Source organism: Canis lupus, chromosome 3 (genome assembly GCF_011100685.1).
Source record: "Canis lupus familiaris isolate Mischka breed German Shepherd chromosome 3, alternate assembly UU_Cfam_GSD_1.0, whole genome shotgun sequence".
NCBI lineage: Eukaryota > Metazoa > Chordata > Mammalia > Carnivora > Canidae > Canis > Canis lupus.
The window spans coordinates 42,089,526-42,101,927 of NC_049224.1; the positions used below are offsets into that span (position 1 = coordinate 42,089,526).

At 46.0% G+C, this 12,402-nt stretch overlaps 1 long non-coding RNA gene across 5 annotated transcripts in view; it reads right to left on the bottom strand.

Moving 5' to 3' along the window:
• Positions 1-1,893: 1,893 nt before the first annotated feature.
• LOC119870777 overlaps positions 1,894-12,402 on the bottom strand; it is an 85,931-nt gene continuing 75,422 nt past the window's right edge. For 4 of the 5 annotated variants that reach the window (XR_005356345.1, XR_005356343.1, XR_005356342.1 and 1 more), the window contains 2 exons: positions 7,496-7,607; positions 1,894-2,533 (listed from right to left, as the gene is read on the bottom strand). This is a non-coding gene — a long non-coding RNA (uncharacterized LOC119870777). The remainder of the gene's footprint in view (positions 2,534-7,495; positions 7,608-12,402) is intronic. The other variant, XR_005356344.1, reaches the window with a different exon arrangement.

The following is a 12,402-nucleotide window of genomic DNA, read 5'->3' on the forward strand; positions in this document are numbered from 1 at the left end:
GTTGAAGCATGTTGGATTTTCTGGTTGTATATGAACCTGACGGAAATAACAGGCACGGCCCAGAACCAGGAAGATTCAAGATGCCACTCTAGAGCTTTTTTGAAATACATACCCTGAATTGGCTCACTCTGTTTCTCCTGCTTTTTAATTTTTTTAATTTTTATTTATTTATGATAGTCACACACAGAGAGAGAGGCAGAGACACAGGCAGAGGGAGAAGCAGGCTCCATGCACCGGGAGCCCAACGTGGGACTCAATCCCGGATCTCCAGGATCGGGCCCTGCGCCAAAGACAGGCGCTAAACCGCTGCGCCACCCAGGGATCCCTCTCCTGCTTTTTAAAACTGATGTTTTCAACTGCCAGGGAGCAGGGGTAAGCATTAGCTAAGTGACTCCTACCATTGCCCTACCCTAGAAATATCCCTAGGACTAAAGAATCTTTGAGACTTCAGGCTGGCACTTAATATTGCCCACTCTGAAACCCTGAACGGGTGAGATTTGTGTCTAAATCACTTTCTCTCTATTAGTAGGAAACAGGCCTGCTAGTCACACCTTTGCACCTGCTTCTACCAAGCCCTCTGAGAGACCCCCTGCAGCTCAGAGTCACAGATCAGAAAGAGTTGGGGGAGGGAAGAAAAACAGTCAAATAATCAGGGTGACTAATTGGATATATAGAACCCAACATGGCACAGAGCACCATCCGTGAGTACATGAGTATGTGGCATTCACATCCCCTCAAGAAATGAGATGCTAAATTGCTAATAGCTTCCCTGGGGTTCAGTTCCCTGCTGCGATGCCTTCTAGATTTTGTAGGAGTTTAGGCCCGTTAAAATATCACAGCGTATGCTCACATGTGAGGCATCCACTCATGTCTTTGACATTGACGCTGAAATTCTGTAAGGAAGAAAAACCTTTTTCCCCATGTAATCCGACTGAAATTTGGCATCAACAGGTGCTTCCAAATGAGATCACTGTCACCCATAAGCACCACTGGGACCTCTGAGGCTTCCAAAGTTGTTATAGCGATACACACAACAAGTTTTGAGCTGGCGATTTTAATTCTTAGAATTCGTGTTTTTTCCACATTGTCTCCTTTCCTCTGCTCTCTGAACTCTCATTTGGCCTTCAATTCAATTTCATCATTGCTCTTATTTTCAGTTCCTTTCTCTCCCCCACCCCCATCTTAGATTTATTGGCTTTGAGGATGGTGAGTTTCCACTTTGGTTCCCATAGTTGGTTGGATTATGAAATCAACATGTCATTTTAAAATCCAGTCGGGCATACCGAGGATTGTGTGCCTAATGTGTGTCTTCGGGTAGGTGGTGTCTGTAACTAGATCGGGATCTCTTTTAAATCTATAAGCTGGCCTGAAGATTTATTCTGAGTTTTTTCAAGTTATTGTCCTAGAGCAGTCATTTATTTTCTCTTTTCATCTTGATATTTTCCTCTTCAGTCAGTAACGTTTGTAGCCTGTCCTTAGGCTCTTCGATGGAAAGATTTTGATTTATCTAACCTTTTACAAATTCAAGAGCATGGTTCATATTTCTCAATATGTGCAAGTGAAGTTTTGGTTGTTTTTGTGACAATTATTGATATATGTGATGTATCCAGACCTGTCATTTACAGATGCATCAAGAGAGACAGATGATATAAAGGTGAAATCATCACTCACTTGGCTCCCTTTCAAATTTGCAGCATGGTTATTCCCCTTGGGTTAGTCACTTAGATGTTAAAAAAAACATTTTTTTAAAATTTATTTTTATTTTTTAAAAAGATTTTATTTATTTGTTTGACAGAGAGCACAAGCAGGGGAGTGGCAGGCAGAGGGAGAAGGAGAAGCAGGCCCCCCGCTGAGCAAGGAGCCCAATGCAGGGCTCCATCCCAGGACCTTGGGATCATGACCTGAGCCAAAAGCAGATGCTTAACCGACTGAGCCACCCAGGCTCACCTTTTTTTCTTTTTTAAATGTAGCAAGCTTACTGAGAACCCATGGTCAGGCCCTGTGCTCCTTCAGGGAATCTGGTAATGGTGGCAAAATATCAACAGATTTGATCCATAACAGTGCCACGGTGGGAAGCAATGCCAGGGGCTCTGAAGCCTGAGGAAGGGCATCTGACCTGCATCTGGGAAGCCAGGATGGCTTCTCTTCTGAGTAGGTGGCATCTCTTCTGAGTGTTACAGGAAAAAAGAGGCTGAGGGACAGAAAAGTGAGTCAATTAAGATGGTGCTTGAGTGCTCACTTTGGCAGCACATATACTAAGATGGTGCTTGAAAGCATCTTTTATATAGATTATAGTCTTGTTTGTCCACAAATAACAAAGACTTAAAAAATAGTATTTGAAACAGGTAGAAATTCATCTCTCATACATAAACAAAGGCCAGAGGTGATATGGAGGTTCCAGAATGTCCTCAACCCAAGGTCCTTCTATCTTGTTGCTGCCGTGCATGATCTCTTGGTCCAGGATGGCTGCTGGAGCTCCAGCCATGACATCTTCATTCCAGGCAGCAGCAGAGAATCAAATTGTTCCACAGAGCTGCAAGAGAGACCAGGGAATAAGGGCTTTAATTCTATGGCAATATGCTCAAGTGAAGTCAGGGTTGTTAGGAAGGAAGAAGGGGAGGCATTGGGAAGCAACCAGCTGTCTCTGCCAGAGTGGTAATTGTGGGTGGAGAGAAGGCTGAGTGAGCGAAGGAGGGAAAGAACACTTATCTTGTTTCAGGGAATAGATAAAGATAAGTAGGTCAATTTGGCTTAGGGTTTGGTTTGCCAAGAGATAAGGCTGGAGAAATAAACAAATGGTAGGTTGTAGGAGGTCTTCTAAGCTATGCCCTGCTAAGAAGCTAGAGTGTTACCCTGAGGGCCATGGGAGCTGTTGAAGGAATTCATCCTTGAGGTAGAGGAGGAGATGCACTGCAAGGGCATCATTAAGAGGTGACAGCCTTTGGGGCACCTTTATAGCTCAGTGGTTGAGCATCTGCCTTCGGCTCAGGTCATGATCCTGGGGTCCTGGGATCGAATCCCACATTGGGCTCCCTGCAACCTGCTCCTCCCTCTGCCTGTGTCTCTGCCTCTCTGTGTCTCTCATGAATAAATAAATAAAATCTTAAAAAAAAAAAAAGGTGACAGCCTTCCAAGAGAAACTATGACAGCCTGAACTAGGCAGTGGCATTAGGGATGGGAGACGCAAGCAGATTTAAGATATTAGAAAGGTAGAACAGGTCAGTTGTGGGTGAGAAGGGAGAAAGGAGATGTGGCCAAAGGTGGCAGACACCCACCAATCTGGGCAGATACAACACCATTCAGTGATGTCACAGGGAATGCTGGAGAAGTTGGATGGAAAAGGTGAGCATGGTTTGGATGCTCTGTCCCAAATGTTTTATCTTCATATTCCATTCCGGTTGATCTGTTTTCTAGCAGCTTTGTTGAGATTTAATTTATATGCCAGAAAATTCGCCCATTTCAAGTGTACAGCTGGATGAGTTTTAGTGCATTTATACAATTGTGCAACTATTATTCAGTTTTGGAAGACTCCCAGCGTACCAGCAAGTTCCCCCTGTGTCCAGCTATATAGTTCTCTCCCACCCCTAGCTCCAAGGAATCCACTGATTTGCTTTTGGTCAGCTCCACTTTTTCAAGGGTAAGTTCAATAAAACGATGAGTGGAGTGATTTCAAGGGGTGGTGTGGGGGTGGGGGTCACGATTCCCCAGGTAAGTATACACAAATCATCTAGGGGGCTTTGTTTCAGACAGCACACTAGTCCCACACCCCCTCAAGGACTGTGCTCCCTTTGCACATCCAACCCTCCCCCGCCATGAGCCACTATGTTCCAAATACCAGATGAGATGGTACTCAAAAGCACACTTTATGTTATATAACGTATCACTTTTCAAGACCATCCCTGGTTTTCTCACTGAGAGAGTCTCAACAGTATTGACATACTCACCCCAATTGCCACTCCTTGGATGAAGTTTTTCAAGTGCAGATGAGCAATTTACAAACCCAACAGGTGCCCCAGCCTCCCTTGATACAATAAACATATTTTTTTTTTTGGCTTTGAATAATTCCAAATGTAAAGGCAGACAGATGATGCTTTTTAGAGGCAATGCAACCCCATCGAATGGTCCAAGGACACATCAATTTGAACATCTTGGTTTCTTCAGGATGGCTGTTCGATCAGGAAAACCTTTTCCTAGTACTTGATTTGAAGCTTATTATAGATATCTAAAGTCTCAGAGACTCCATTTCCATTATATCTATCTTGAGTCACGTCAAGATTTCTTAATTAGTTGAGAACACCATCAAAGCTAGGAATCCTAAGACTGCTGTTTTAAAAATGAGAATTATGTAGGCACTTTTTGCTCTCTTAATTGTCTCAAAGCATTAAGGATTCAAAGTGGGTTTTGGATGGGACTGTGGCTCCAACACATTTCCATCTCTCAAAAAGGCTTTTCCACTGTTCAGACCTCCCCCAATCTTTCTGTCACTTGCATAGATAGAAACCACAAGCTTTAAAAACCCATCATATCAAATAGTCTTCAAATTCAACTTTCCTTCTAGCAAAGAACACTGGTATTGCAGCTCATTGAAATCAATACACAACCTCTCTGGCGGGGGGTGGAGGGGTGGGAGGATGGTCAAAAGGGATTACTGTATATTCCTTCATCCCACAAATATTTTTTGAGCACCACTATGTGCCAGGCCCTGCTGGCACAGGGTGTTCAGCAATGAACAAGACAATATAGGTCTTTTCTTTCTAGGGCTAACATTCTGGTAAGGCAAGAAAAGGACCAGCAACAGGATAATTTCAAAGTAGTAAGAGAGGTAAATAAAACAGGGTGATGTGCTGGTGAGTGACTTGGGAAGAGTCTTCTTAGAATGGTCATCAGGGAGGATTTTTGGAGGAGGATTTTCTGCTGAGCCTCAGATGAAGAGACAAGAGCAGCTGCGATCAAGAGGAGGACAGTCCGGGGATCCCTGGGTGGCTCAGCAGTTTAGAGCCCGCCTTCGGCCCAGGGTGTGATCCTGGAGTCCCCAGGATCGAGTCTCACATCGGGCTCCCTGCAAGGAGCCTGCTTCTCCCTCTGCCTGTGTCTCTGCCTCTCTCTCTGTCTGTCTCTCATGAATAAATAAATAAAATATTAAAAAAAAAAAAAAGAGGAGGACAGTCCTGGGGAGAGCACCGAAGAGCAGATACAGATTGGCACACTCAAGGCACCACTAGGAGGCCAGGGGTCTGCATGGTCCAGGAGAAGAGCGGTATGTGATGCAGTGGTGGCAGGGCAGGATCCAGATGAATGCCGCAGTAGCCTATGGCAAAGCATTTGGACTCTATTGTAAGAGCCATGGAAAGTCACCGGAAGGCTTTGAAGCTGTCAAGTAGCATGACGCCCTTTGCTCTGTAGGGAAATCCCTTTGGCTGCTGAGCAGTGTCTGGACTGGGCCAGGGCAAAGGAGGAGACAGACAGGTTGGGAAGGTATTGCCTGATACAGTGGGAGATGACCACGGCTCTGAACTGGATGGGGATGAGGTCAGGTGGCAGCAAGGGCAGGGGGCGGGACATGTTTTGGAGTTAAAGCCCTGGGATACGATGATGGATGGGGTGGGGGGTAAGGAAAAGAGGGGAAGCAAACATGATGCCAAAGTTCTTGACTTGAACAACTGAAAGGACGGGGGCGGGGCGCTGTTTACTGGGGTGGGAAGGAGGGCAGGAGGGGCAGGTGTGGAGAATGTGGGGAATCAAGAGTTCTGTTTTGAACATGTGTAGTAGAGGAGGTGGACATGTAAGAAAAGGTCATGATATGGGTGATCAGCGACATAATAGAGGTTATTGTGGATGGGCCATGCCTGATTGAGGATCTGACCAGCTCTGTCCGGGGGGTGGGGAGGGTGGTTAGTGATGTTTAGGAGAGCTACGGTCTCGGGAAATTACAGAAGCTGCCGAGTTTACCAATAAGGTGGTTTTCCTTGGCACTGGAGATGGTAGCTGTGGGAGTCAGTAGTCTAGACCCAGGAAGGAGAACTAAGAAAGTATGTGACCATCAAGAGGGGCCATGGAACCACAGTGACTGGCATCTCTTTCGAATCTGGGCTAAATTGAGACAGTAACATGGACTGGATAACATAGATGTTTTAAAATGTTATATGAACAAACATGATATACTATATTGGCCCAAAATAAGAATTTTGTAAAAGAAAATGTAGTATTTTTAGTAGTATTTCTGGAGGAAATACTCCATTTATAGGGGAGCATACAGAAGTGAAGGAGCTTATCCAGAGTCACTCATGGGGGAAGTGCCAGCAGGGATTTCATCCCAGGAGACCTGGCTCCAGAACCCAGCCTGGCCCCAGCTCCCAAATGTGCCATCATGGACTGATTAGCAAGTGAGGATGAGGACATTGCATAACGGTGTGTTCAGCATGATCATGACTCCATTTATATTTACAGCAGACAAAAAAGTACTTAACCACAAACATTTGTGTTGTGGATCGAATTTTTCAAGGAGGACTGGATTTTTAAAAAGTGAGAATGCATTAACTTACAATTAAAATGTTATAGATAGGGGGGATCCCTGGGTGGCGCAGCGGTTTAGCGCCTGCCTTTGGCCCAGGGCGCGATCCTGGAGACCCGGGATCAAATCCCACGTCGGGCTCCCGGTGCATGGAGCCTGCTTCTCCCTCTGCCTGTGTCTCTGCCTCTCTCTCTCTTTCTGTGTGACTATCATAAATAAATTTAAAAAAAATAAAAAAAATGTTATAGATAGGGGACACCTGGGTGGCTCAGCAGTTGAGTGTCTGCCTTTGGCCCAGGGCGTGATCCCGGGATCCAGGATTGAGTCCCACGTCGGGTTCCCTGCATGGAACCTGCTTCTGCCTATGTCTCTGCCTCTCTCTCTCTCTGTGTGTGTGTCTCTTATGAATAAATAAATAAAATCTTTTAAAAAATAAAAATAATAAAATGTTAAAGATAGGTAGTCCAGGGAAGATCATGCCAGCATTCATAGGCTACTTTGCCTACCATCCATTCCACCTTTGTGGAATTTTTAGGATGCTGGCTTGTATTCCCTCCTGTGGCTACCCAAGCTGACTTTGCCATCGCCCCAGGACAAATGTGCTTGGAAAAGACAGTTTCACTTTCAGAAACTCATCTTTTGAAAATTTAGTTTCTGAACCTTCTTTCTTATACTTCACACCAATCCTTGCTGCCCTCAATTTGGAGCATGAAGTCCAGAGAGAGGTCATCGAATTCTTTCATTATTGGCCCAGAAGGAACATTCTGTATGGTCTTGCCCTGAGGGATTACAATATAGGCCAGAGATGTTTTAGGGGTAGAAACCCTAGATAACCAGAAAATCCTGGATGGCTAAGGACGTACAAAAGAGTACAGATAGCTCAAATAGGGCAACTTCAGGCAGCAATAAAGAGGGTAGGAGCAATTGAAGTTTGAACATTTCTTTTCTACATCACTTGCCTGACACCATCTTGGTGATAAATACCTTAACTACAGATGTAGCAAATAGATTTTGCCACCAGTGCCAAATCCATTCAATTGCTGTTTCCTGCCAGGAGCACAAAGCTGAGAGAAGATTCTGAGGCAAAGTCAGAGCTCTGTAGAAAAAAAAAAAAGGAATTGGTGATTGATTAGTGATATCTGCCATGGGCAAGGTATAGATAACTAAGGTACAGATGCCAGGTAGCTCTCATCCCTGGTTGACTTCAATCCTACCTTTGGCTTTTTTCCTCAAACGAAATGAGTAATTCAGATTCTCCCAGCTGATACTTATCTCATTCCTTCCTCTACACGCATAGCACTTGGTTCATACTTCTAGAACTATGCTTGCCACAGCCTGCCTCGTGCCTGGATCAGTCACATGTGTGTCTAGCTCTCCTCTAACTCACTGTTCCTGAGGGCAGTGGTCATGTCCTTGCTTCCATTTCCAGTGCATGGTCCTGGCATTCTGCACATAGCATACAGGGAATGTCTGTGAAATTGATACCCGTGGGACTGAATTTTGGTGCGGCCCCTGAGAGAGACCTAAACAACCTGAGGAATCATTGCAAAGCAGGGGAGAAGCTGCCAAGAGGAAGGGGACCAAGTCAAAAAAACAGTATGTAAGAAATACTGGTTCTATTTACTGTCTTTTGTATGTGTTTTCTATAGCTGTAGTAACAAGTCACTACGAACCTGGTGGCTTAAAATAACAGATTCATTATCTGACAATTTTATAGTTTAGAAATGCAACCTGGGTCTCCCTGGGCAAAGATCAAGGTGTTGGAAGAGCTATGTTTCTTCTGGAGACACTAGGGCTGGATTCCTATCTTCACCCTCTCTGGCTTCTAGAGGCCACCTGGATTCCTTGGCTCATGGCCCTCTTCCTTCTTTAGAGACATAAGATCTTCAGATCTCCTTATGATTCTCTTCTTTTGACTGCCTCTTCCACTTTTAAGGGCACCTGTGATTACATTGAGCCCACCACCGGCAGATTCCAGGATAGTCTCGCTATTTCCTGGTCAGCTGATCAGCTATCTTATTTCCACCTGCGTCCTTCATTCTCTTTTGTCAAGATAGCATATCCACCGGTTCTGAGGATTGCGATGGGGACATCTTTGTAGGGGCCCCAATTCTGCATATTACATCTTTAAATAAACTTACAGACAATTCTGAACCCCCAGCTGGTGGAATCGAGGGGACCCCTCAACTGACTCAGAATTGGAACTCCCTCCTGTCACCTCACAAAAACTGGAGAGGCCCACAGGGCCCCAGGGACATGGCAGGAGGGCATACTCCTGCCCCTCATGCTAACATGGTGGCCTGGCTCAAGAGACCAGTTCCCTACAGGGTATCTTTCAGTTCGGTAGCATTGTCCAGTCTAGTAACCTTAGGAGAGGAGACCCAGTTGCCCCAAGACCCCCAAGAATCTTTCCTTGTCTTCACAATCTCCTATGTGCCCCCCCTCTTGCTTTGGGACCTCCAGCAAATTCCATCCAGGAGTGTTTCAAGACAGGATCCCCTCCCCCCAGACAGACACACACGCTTTGCACTTTTAATGGAGCAAAAATCCCTGAGGTAAGACTTCCAAAAGCCCTGACTGCTTGCTTGGAAATGGGGTGGAGGGGAGAGAAAAACACAGAGAAGGAAACATACATTAATGCCTCAGAAATGTCTCAGGCCACACCTTTTGCCCAGTTTTGCCTGGGGCCCGTCTCTGCACCATAAATGCCTCATTACAACCCCGCCCGGGGCACTCTTCCCATTTGGACGGTGCTGATCTGCTCCTCTCTCAGCCCTGGGCAGGAGGCAGCCCCCCTGTCGCTGGCTGCAAGGATCATCAATGCCCAGGCCAGGCCGGGCACGTCAGAGCCTCCCCGGGGAGCTGGAGGGTGTTTACACGGCTGGCAAGGAGGCTGGCCCCAGCGTGAGAAGAGGCCTGTTTGGAGTAGAACGCCTGGAAGGATTTATGGAGGGCCGGCTGCTGAAATAGAGCAGTCATTAAGGAGAGGTGGGCAGCCGTTGGAAGCGGGAATATTCAGTAATGGCATGAGCACAAACATCGGTTAGGGAGGGCCTTCCTAGAATGTGCTGGTTTCTATTTGCTTTGTGGGGGAGGAGAGTCTGCTGCCTTTTTTGGAAAATGGGGATAAAAAGATGTGAATTTAGTGCTTGTGAGCGGCAGAGGAAAGCCCTGGAAGCAGAAGTCCTTAACTGGGCCCCAGAGGCCCAGGTGAGCCTGGCTGTGACCCCGTGCCCTGCTGTGGGGCCCAGGCCTGGAAGGGGAGTATGGAGGGGGGAGCCTGCAGGGTGGACAGACCCCAGAGAACCTCCAGCACCAATCCATGCCATCATGCCACCCCAGAGCCAGGGAGTAAGACCTCTGATTTTTCCATCTAGTTTGTACTTCATCTGCAGAAGACCAGCAAAAGTTTTTATTCTTTACCTTTTAGGATTTATTTTAAAATTCTGAACACTCTTGAAAGGTCTTTACCTTAGAGTCTAAGGCTCAGACAGATTTTCATATGAGCTCCTTGAGCATAGGTGCAAACTATCTCTGAATTTTCTAGTAACTTTTTTTTTTGCACTGACTTGACTTTCCCCGAGGCAGGGGTAGCTGCACCAGACATAATTTCCCTCATAACTTTTTGAAATTGGGAGATCTAAGTGTTGCGGTCATGTTGTTTGTGTCTGCCCAACAGCCGTTTCTTTGGGGAAGAGCCCTCCCTCATCAATATGGTTCTGCTGCCCTATCATGGTCCTCTCATTTCCCTTCCATGAGATGGGCGTAGACACACAGATTGGTCAGGAGTAGACACATGACCCAGTCTTGGCCAAACATAGGATCACTTCCTCTGGACACAGTGATTGGGAGGACTACAGGACTCAAACAGGGGCAAAGAGAGGTCCTTCGGGGAATGGCTACTCATTAAATTGAAAAAAGATTGGGTTTCTAATGGAATGGCTAAGCCAGGCCATCTGGGCCATCTTACCTGGCCTTAGCAGGGAGCCCATCTGGAGTAGGAGACAAGGAGCCACGGCACAGGAAAGGAGAATGGGGACAGGGAGGCAGAAGGATCCAAAGTCAGCATTTGTGCCCTGGATGTAGCCATCTTTTTAGTTGAGTGAAATTCCCTTTCGATGTTTAACCTATTTTGAGTTGGGTCTCTGTTGCAACCCAAAGTTCCCAACACATTTAACAAATATGTTTTGTAAAACAGAAAGATATTTGGATCTCCAAATGAGTATGTAGAATATTGTTTTCCTCTTTTGGTTTCTTCACTCGTTATGGTTGGGTCCACCATTTGCCATGCGTGGACTCAACCCATGCCATCCTAACTCAGGTACTATTCACCCCTCCTCCTGTGTCCTGTAGCATGGAGAGATGCTCTTGCTGTTCCACCCACATCCCTGGGTCCTTGCCCCAGCTCTTGGCCAGCATATGCAGCTGAAGAGCCGCTGGGGGGAGCCACCCCGATGCCCATGGTGAAGTGCCCAGTATGTAAATACACGTCCATTCCGTGCCAACACGCAGTGCCCTGCTCTCCCAAAGCTGGCAGAGAAGGGTGTAAAAGAAAGGAAGCTAGTCACCAGGAGGCAGTGTCATGTAGTGGTTGAGGAAGAGCATGGTTTGGGCGGCCAGAGAAATGATGATCCCATCTCAGATTTAGCAGCTTGGTCAATCTTGTGCAAGACTGGCTCCATTCCCTGTTTCCTATGCCTTGACAACCTTACCTGTTCAATGGGACTGATGAGACTATGTACCCTGCAGGGTTGGGCTGTGGGTTCAATGAGTTGTTATTGTTACTGAACCCCAGAGCCCAGAAGCAGGATACGTAGCACAGAATCACACCAAATGAGGACAGTCCAGTTCAGCTGTTTCCCATCTGTGTGACTTTGGCAGATCACTGAATGCCTCTCAGCGCAGTTCTCCCGTCTTCGGTGAGCACGGGGAATGTGCTCCTTACAGGAGTGCATGAGCACAGGGTGAACCTGTGCTTGTAAAATGGACATAATTGTAAAAGGTGCAGGGTAAGTACTCAGGACCCATCCGTTACCAGCTCTCCGTATGGCTCCTACCCGACAGATTAACATTGAGCCACCCCAGCTCCTTGGCCAGGAGCAAGCCCCGGGCATGGCAGGGGGAGCTCTGTCTGAGATGCAGTGTCAGGAGATCTGCCTCTGGCACAGTCCCCAACCCTCGCATGCGCCGCCATGCACACGTCCACTGGGGTACCTGGACTGGGGGCCTCTGCCTTTTCAGGAACAAGAAGCGATTGCTGGGACAGCTGGTTCTGACATTTCCTACTTGCTATTTCCTAATTGCCTATTTTAATTCAAATAAAACATCCTGATGTCTTGCTCAGAGGGTTTCCTTCGTGTACTGTATCACATAACACCCTTTACTTAGGTTAGGGAATACATTTCCTTAAAACTTTCCTGTTCACTCAAAAGGTATTTCTGTTAAAGGGTTCAATTAACTTACAGTGTAGAAGTAAATCAATATAATTAATTTTTATGTAACTGGCTTAAAAGCAATCAAATTTTACCTGTAACCGACTGTCTTTTGGTCTGGTATTTATTTGATACTTGATACATTGCATGGTTTTAAATGTGCTATCATTATGGTAAGATGATTTGGCACAGTATATATTATTCTGTCCCTGTCCCCAGAGAAATGCTGATCCCCTGGAAACAAGTGATTAAATTTATATTCTTAAAAGAGAACCAACAGACTTTTTAGTAGCCATGAAGCTAAAAAAAGCAAATAAACATTGAAATATTTAGACACGCCGTGTTAACCACTTTTTTTTTCAAGGATGAAAAGTACGATGAATTGGTAGAAGTAGTGGTATTTCTAAACAATGTTAGCTGAGAGGGTAGGAAATCACAATCTAAACAGAGACTTGCAAA